At 39.8% G+C, this 7,778-nt stretch overlaps 1 pseudogene; it reads left to right on the top strand.

Annotated features, from left to right (window-relative positions):
- Positions 1-7,314: 7,314 nt before the first annotated feature.
- Positions 7,315-7,406, top strand: LOC115509475 (annotated as a pseudogene).
- Positions 7,407-7,778: the final 372 nt, after the last annotated feature.

The raw sequence follows: 7,778 nt of genomic DNA, 5'->3' as shown, positions 1-7,778 counted from the left end.
GTACGGGAAAATAACCACACCAGTCAGAATCACGTAGACACCTCATACTTTGATAATCCCTTCTGCCTCAAACACATAGGAATGCTAGGTACAATATGGTAAGAGAGCAGAAAACAAAGACATAACTGGCTCAAAAACAAAATAAATATTTTGGGGCCTCCAAATGTTCCAGAAATCCCTGAGAGTAAGCAAAGCTGATGCTGCTGTTTTTGATGACTTTCTCAAATGTCCCCTTCTTAGTAAGGCCTCTTCTGGACACTGAGCTAAAGCAAATTCTCCTTTCTCTAACTCCACAAGCACTATTCTTTTCCCCTGTTCCATTTTCATCCTTGGCTCCTGTCTTCTAACACAGTAGATATTTTACTAATTAATCATCTTGTCAGCTCCAGGAAGGTGGAGATCCTGCCTCTCAAATATTTGTGAATGAGTAAATGAATGCTAACACATGCAATGCATTTGGCAAAGTAGTAGCAGGTAGTAAATGTTCAATCAATATTAATGTTGTTACTGCTACTGTGAACAGACAAGTCTTGGCGCTGACGTGGTCTGACTTTTCCTACCTCATTTCTGTCTGTCTCTCTCTCTCTCCCCCACCCTTCTGCTGCCTTTGCCTGTATATTTACTGCTTTTTTCCCCCTCTACTACTCTTTCTTTTCTTTCCCTTCTGTCCAGTGTTGGATCCAATGCCTTGTGCCTGTGGAGAATAGCTGAGGCCACTGCAGACCTCGGTTTCACAGTGTGAGCTGCATGTATGTGTTGGGTGGCCAATAGGAGAGGGAGTGGTGGGAGAATGAGGAGACTCATGGCATGGATTGAGGAGTAAGACCCTTCTTCTCCCTCTCCCATCTCAACTTCACTGCCATGTCCACAGGGCTCAAAGTGGTGAAAATTGTTGAGGGATTTCATTAGGCAAGAACACTTTCAGCAACAGACACCCTGTGTTGTCGGGTTGTAGCTGCCCAGCAGTTGTGGGGAACCATTGCATTTCAGAGCTGGAGGATACTTGGAACATGCTGTGGTCTGTCTCCACTGCCGCAGCCTTATGGAAATAGACCAGGCTCTGGGGCCGTACAGACTACTCTCTTTAGCCAGCTCTGTGATTTTCTGAAAGTCACTTAAACTTTCTGAGCCTTGATTTCCTCAATTATAAAATAGGAATTATGCTTGCTTGCAAGATTGTTATGAAATTGGGAATTTAACCAGTTAATTTTTTTATTAAGCATCCATTATGTGCCAGACCTGTGTTAGATGATGGAAATATAGTAGTGAGCAAAAGAAATACTCTCTTTGCCCTCATGGAACTTATAATCCCGCTGGGAAAACAGATATTGAATAGTGACAGGTACAGAGTAGAACCTCAGAAAATGGTAGCTATCTGATTACTCATTTAAAAATGAGGGCATTGCAGCACCAAGCATGTTAAGGGACATGCTCCAAATAGCACAGTTACTGTTGGCAGAGTCAGAACTTTATGGTAAGGCCCATAGTGTAAAATAAAGTATAAGTAAAACCTTGGATTGCAAGTAACTTGTTCTGTGAACGTTCCACAAGGCAAGCAAACATTTCTAAAATATTTTCTCAGTGTTTATTTTTGAGAGAGAGAGAAAGAGAGAGAGAGAGAGAGAGAGAGAGAGAATGGGTGCATGTGAATGGGGTAGGGGCAGAGAGGGATAAAGAGAGGGAGACAGAGGATCTGAAGCAGGATTTGTGGTGTAGGCACAGAGCCCAAAGTAGGGCTCAAACTCACAAACCACGAGACCATGACTCGAGCAAAAGTTGGATGCTTCATCGACTGAGCCACCCAGGCATCCAAAGACAAGCAAACATTTCTAATAAATTTTAACTTAATAAATGAGCGATGTCTTGCAATACAAGTTGTACGTGATGCTGAATGTCACATAATCACAACTGAGCCAATGGTTCTTGAAATTCGCTTTGATGTACAAGTGCTTTGGATTACAAACATGTTCCCGGAACAAATTATGCTTGCAAACCAAGGTTTTTCTGTACTTGTTACAGGGGCTGGTTGTGGTACCCAAAACCTTCGTGATGAAACTGCACCTTTTGGTTCCTGTGGAGGTAGCATCTCCTGACCAAGGGAGCAAGGATCCTTCTAGCATTGCCAGGTGTTCCCAGGTCAGACTTGCTTTAGGTCACCTGGAATAATTTAAAAGCCAAAGATCGCTCATTTTATGTGAAATTTTTTTATGCTTTCACAGGTTCTTGGAGAATCTGCCCATGGATCAGTAACATAAATCAAAAGCTTATGTTTAAATGAGCATAGATCTGCATTGACCGCAAAACTGTTATTGAGGAGAATGTCCATTATGTAACTCAATGACTCTCATTAATGGACTCATAGAAGAAATTTGAGAATTTAGAGCCAACAAAATTTGTGCTTCCTATTTTCTTGCAATGAGAACAACATAAATAATCATGTTTGTCTTTTTGCACAGGCTGCCGAAAGTCTTGGAGTCAAAATTAATGTCCAGTCACAAGGAATATATAAACCCTTGAAATTGGCAAATATTTCCTTCTTATTTCCTTGGTTCTGATATGTCTTTCATGTCTATTATTTTATTATCTCTATGTCCTTTAACTTGAGCTAATATACCAAAATAGTACATTTCAAAACTGCTTTCCTTTGTAGGGCAGAGAGTGACACTATGAGGGAAAAAATAGAGCACTGAGGTAGATAATGGAGAAAAACATGAATGAGGATGACTTCTGGGCAATTGTTTTGTCACAAACCCTTTCTACCAAGTATTGATAGACTTTCTGTTTGCTGCTGATGGAGTGAAGTTCAAGGACCTGTGATCTTTGGTTGACCTGGATCTCATCTCAAAATGAATACCTTCCAGTCCTTTCCTTTTGTCTTTGTGTACATTTGCCAGGATATTAGATAGGGCACAGCAGTTAAAAGCTTCTTGGTTCCATATTTCTCATTTATCTAGATTTGCAAGGTCAGTTTAGTCTTGGCTTCCAGTGCATTGCTGTGATTAGGATTTTGTTCTCAGGGACCAAAGCTACATTTACCTCTATTTTCTTTATGTTTATGCCCTAAATTCATGTCAGTTTTCTGCAGCACAGCATACTTTCTGCAGAATTGGCTCTTCTCTGCTGTTCTTGTTGCTATTAAGAAGGAAACAAAATATTTGGACTCAGCTCTCAAATAGGAATATGTTTTTATCAAGTAGAACAATAAAAACAGCATAAAACTACTCAGATTCCCTTACCTCTGCAGCCTGGTGACAAAGTGGGGGCATGGTAAGAGTCACAGGGAAGCCAACTTCTGGCCCAGCCCAATTAGTGATATTGCTGTGACCCAGCGTTCTCCCTAGTTGCAGGGAGTGCTGAGTTCCCCACCATATGCTCACCAAACCCCAAGGATGATCTTCCCCTCTTTTTGCCACAGAGATCCTCTCTGCTGCTTCCTTTTCTGTATTTCTCCAGGGATCCTCTCCTGACTGTAATGCTTGTGAGTCCTCTTGAGGACAATTTTCCTGGTGTTCCGTCCACCTAGCCATAGCACTAGAGCTGTGGTTGTTGCCACTGCTCTGCTCCTGTCCCATGGCCTGCAGGCACCCCTGACCAGTTTTCCACAGAAGAAGTATCTTTGTCCTCAATTGAATACAGACCCTCTAGCATAACTATCCCTTTACTTGACCTGCTTACTGATTCACGGGGCAAGGGTAGTGGCTGTTACACACCCAAATCTGTTCTCCCGCTCTTCCATATAATATGGCTGCCTAGTCAGAGGCTATTTTTTCCCGGTCTACTCTGCAGCTAGGTAAGGCCATGGAACTAAGCTCTCACTAATGGGATGTAAGAATTCAAATATTTAGTTATGTAAAATGAAAGCGTTTGCCTTGTACATTAGTTTTCCTCCTTTCCCCTGGGAAATGTCAGTGATGAGGACAGAACTCTAGTGCAATAATTCTCAAAGTGTGTTCCACAGACACCTGGAGGTTCCTGAGGCCCTTTCAGGGAGTCTGGGAAGTCAAAACTATTTTCATAATATTAGGATGTTATTTGCCTCTTTCATGTTTTACATTTGCATTGATGGTGCCAATGCGATGCTGTGTGAAGGTACTGGTCCCAAGCATGAATCAAGTCACTAATACCCAACTGTCCCAAGAGTCATCACATTCTTCACAGACTTGTACTTGCAACAAAACAAAACAAAACAAAACTTGCCAGTTTCAGTTAAGAATATCCTTGAAGAAGCATTACAAATAATGACTTTAATCATCTCTGTTGAGTACATGTCTTTTTAATATTCTGTGTAATGAAATAGGAAGTGTGCATAAATACTTCAGATACATGTGGAAATATGTTGTCCCAAGGGAAAGCATGTGTGTGATTGTTTGAGTTTCAAGTTGAACTAAACAGCATTTTTACCTGAAAGAATGATTGACAAACTGTGTTTATTCAGACATTTGGCATAAATTTTCTTGAAAATCAGCTTGTCACTTCATGGAAAAAAAACAAACAGTATTACCAATGACAAAGTTTGAGTTTTCAAATGAGAATTTCAATTTTGGAAAATATGTAACTGCCATCATGAATTTAACAGCATCTCAATATTTAAAAACTTTTGTGATGATATCGGTGGTGATACCAGTGAATATGATTTTTTAACATTGTGCAATAAAATCTGTCAATATTTGAAAGTTCTGCATAGCTCAGTGAACCAGTAATTTCTTAAGGACCAATGTATAATGTTACAAAAGCATGCATGGGTAAAAGATTGATTGGGTATGTTAAACAAGAAACTTGCTTGTTTGCTTGATAACTTTTGGCAATTGTATTCGGTTATATGGTCACCACAACACCAGTGGATTTTAATGTAACAGAGTATGAAAAGATTATGGATATGTTTCAGATTTTGTATTGCAACTCTGAAGTAACTACTACTTGAGCTTTGGTGTAGTATCAAAGAACAATAGTCATAATTATCTGAAAAGGCTATTAAAATCCTCCTCCCTTTCTCAGCTATATAGTTGTGTGAGGCTAGATTCTCTTCACATAATTTATTTTTTTAATTTTTAAAAATGTTTTATTTATTTTTGAGAGAGAGTGAAAGTGAGGGAGGGTAGAGAGAGGGGGGACAGAGGATCTGAAGTGGATTCTGCACTGACAACAGAGAGCCCAATTTGGGCTCGAACTCATGAACCATGAGATCGTGACCTGAGCTGAAGTTCGACATTCAACTGACTGAGTCACCCAGGTGCCTACCTCTCTTCACATACTTTAAGTAAAACAACTTGCTGCACTAGATTGAATGCAGAAACAGTAGCAGCTTCTGCTTCTTCTTCTTCCCCCCTCCTCTTCCCCTTCTCTTTCTCCTCCTCCCCCATCTCCCTCTCCATCTCCTCTATCTCCTCCCCTCCCTCTCCTCCTCTTCCCCTCCCACTCCTCCTTCTCCTCCTACCTTCCTTCCTTCCTTCCTCCTCACCCTTCTCCTCTTCCTTCTCCTTCTCCTCATCATCATTGTCCATTGTCGTCATCGTCCTGTTCTTCTCCTCTCCCTCCTCCTCCTCTCCCTCCTCCTCCTCTCCCTCCTCCTCCTCTCCCTCCTCCTCCTCTTCCTCCTCCTCCTCTTCTTGCTCCTCCACTTCCTCTTTCTTTGTCTTTTTTGTCTTCTTCATCTTCTTCTCTTTCTCCTCCTCTTTCTTTTTCTTCTGTTATTATCAAGCCAGTCATTAAAGAGAGTTTCAAAAATTTCAAATGATGCTGCTGTTTTTACTACTTTTTTGGAAGATAGTTATTTTTTAATAAAATAAATTAGTTATGTTAGCATATAATAGTTTTTAGAAAGGAATTAATAAATAAATATTTTAATAACATTTCAGTTGTAATTTTGAATATAGTAATTATTAATATATATTACCCTTATAGACAAATCTCTCTGGGGTCCTCAATGATTTTTCAGTGTAAAAGGATTCTGAAACAAAAACATTTGAAAATCCATGAGCTACATGATGGACTCAACCTGGATCACTGGGTGAGCTCTTGAAACACATCTGTCTCCTTCCAGAGTGGTATAGGAAAGAATACATATTTTGTTTGAGCTGCTTGGTATTGGGGACTCTTTGCTACAGCATCTTGGCTCATATCCTAAAAGATCTATTGGCCCAGATAGTGATCTAATGGACACAATAGGATTTATATTTCCCTTTCATCAGCCAACCAGTATCTCCAAGTTGAGTTTCTGTACTTTGAGTCTTTCCCAGAACTACTTTTCCTTTAACCTTTTAGACGGAATCAGTCTTGGGGCATTTGTTGGTCTGAACATATCAAGCCAATTGTCCTTCTCTTGAAGGGACCTCAGAATTCTGGAATGGTGGAATGTTTAACAAGTAAACTGCCTGTGACCATATTCTGGGAACTCTTACATAAGGTTTTAATCTGGATTCTGTCTTTGTTCTGTTAATGTCAGTGTGTTTGGTCTAGTTGTTATGGTAGTAATATTTTTCTGAGACAACAATGAAGGCATGTGGTTTAACAAGTACAGGGTATCATTCGGGAAAATGGAAGAATACTTGAATTTGAAACTTTCTGGGAAAATTCATGATTTTTGGTCATCATGTTTATAAGAATAGTCCCTAGAATATGGGAGTCACATTTCACTAACTTTTATTTACTAAACCTTGCATAGTGGATAAAATTGATTTACTAAGATGCTCTTTAATGATAGCATTGCTTTCCTATTGTGCATACTCACATGTAAATAGACTGCTACAAATGCTGAAATCTCAAGAGAGGAGATATCTTTTCCTAGTTTCCTTTTTCTATGAATCATGTTAGATTTTTAAAAAATTTTATCATTTCTTTATTCAAAATATCATGAATGATTACCCATTTTTTCCAGGATCAAGTCTACTTTCCATTCTGGGTATTTAAGACTTATTATAATTAGGCCCGATCCTATCCTAAGAGCTACTGGAACTCTTAGCAGGTCAAACCCACATAGGAAGAAAAAAAGGGGAACTTGTAGATTCCTTGGCCTGGTATTATCAACACACTCTTGAAAACCCCCTTTACTCTCTTGTCCCCAGTCATACTCATGAGCAACATAACAAGCCTGGTTAAACTCAACTCTGCTTACCCTGAACCTGATCACAGCTGAGCATTGTTGGAGAAAATCAAGCTAATATGATGACTTTCTCCCTTTAAAATTGTAACCACCTTTCTTGAATGGGCACCCAGCACAGACTGTCAGTCCTGACAACTTCTCACAGCTTAACTTTCTCACTGACTGAGGTGGCATTGTTTCTCTTCTAACTATCTCAGCTGATGACCTTGCTTCACATTTTATTTTAAAAATAATCGGTATACAGAGAAGATTAGCATGGCCCCTGCGCAAGGATGACACGCGAATTCGTGAAGCGTTCCATTAAAAAAAAATAATAATAATCGGTAAAACTGATATGTATCTGCTCACACATATTTTACCTTCCCTCCTTGTAAGATGGGAGAGTTGTCCTCAGTCCTTCTCTAAGGACCACACTTCCCACTCCTGGTCCTATTATTTTTACTTGTATACCATCCCTGTGAAACAGGAGAGAATATGTCTGTGCTCTCCAGGAGACAGTATTTATCACACACACTCACATTCACTGTGCCACAGTTATATTGGCTTTCTTTCTGTCATTTGATATTTCTGTTTCATGTGCCTTATACATGTCCTTTTCTCTGTTGGGGACAATGTTCTTTGGGTTTCGGCCCAGATAGTACCTGTTACCTGCTGAGAGAAGTCCTCCTTGACTGTAGAA

This window comes from Lynx canadensis, chromosome A2 (assembly GCF_007474595.2).
Source record: "Lynx canadensis isolate LIC74 chromosome A2, mLynCan4.pri.v2, whole genome shotgun sequence".
NCBI lineage: Eukaryota > Metazoa > Chordata > Mammalia > Carnivora > Felidae > Lynx > Lynx canadensis.
The sequence above is the reverse complement of the archived record's forward strand: the minus strand, read 5'-3'. Positions and strand labels throughout refer to the sequence as shown.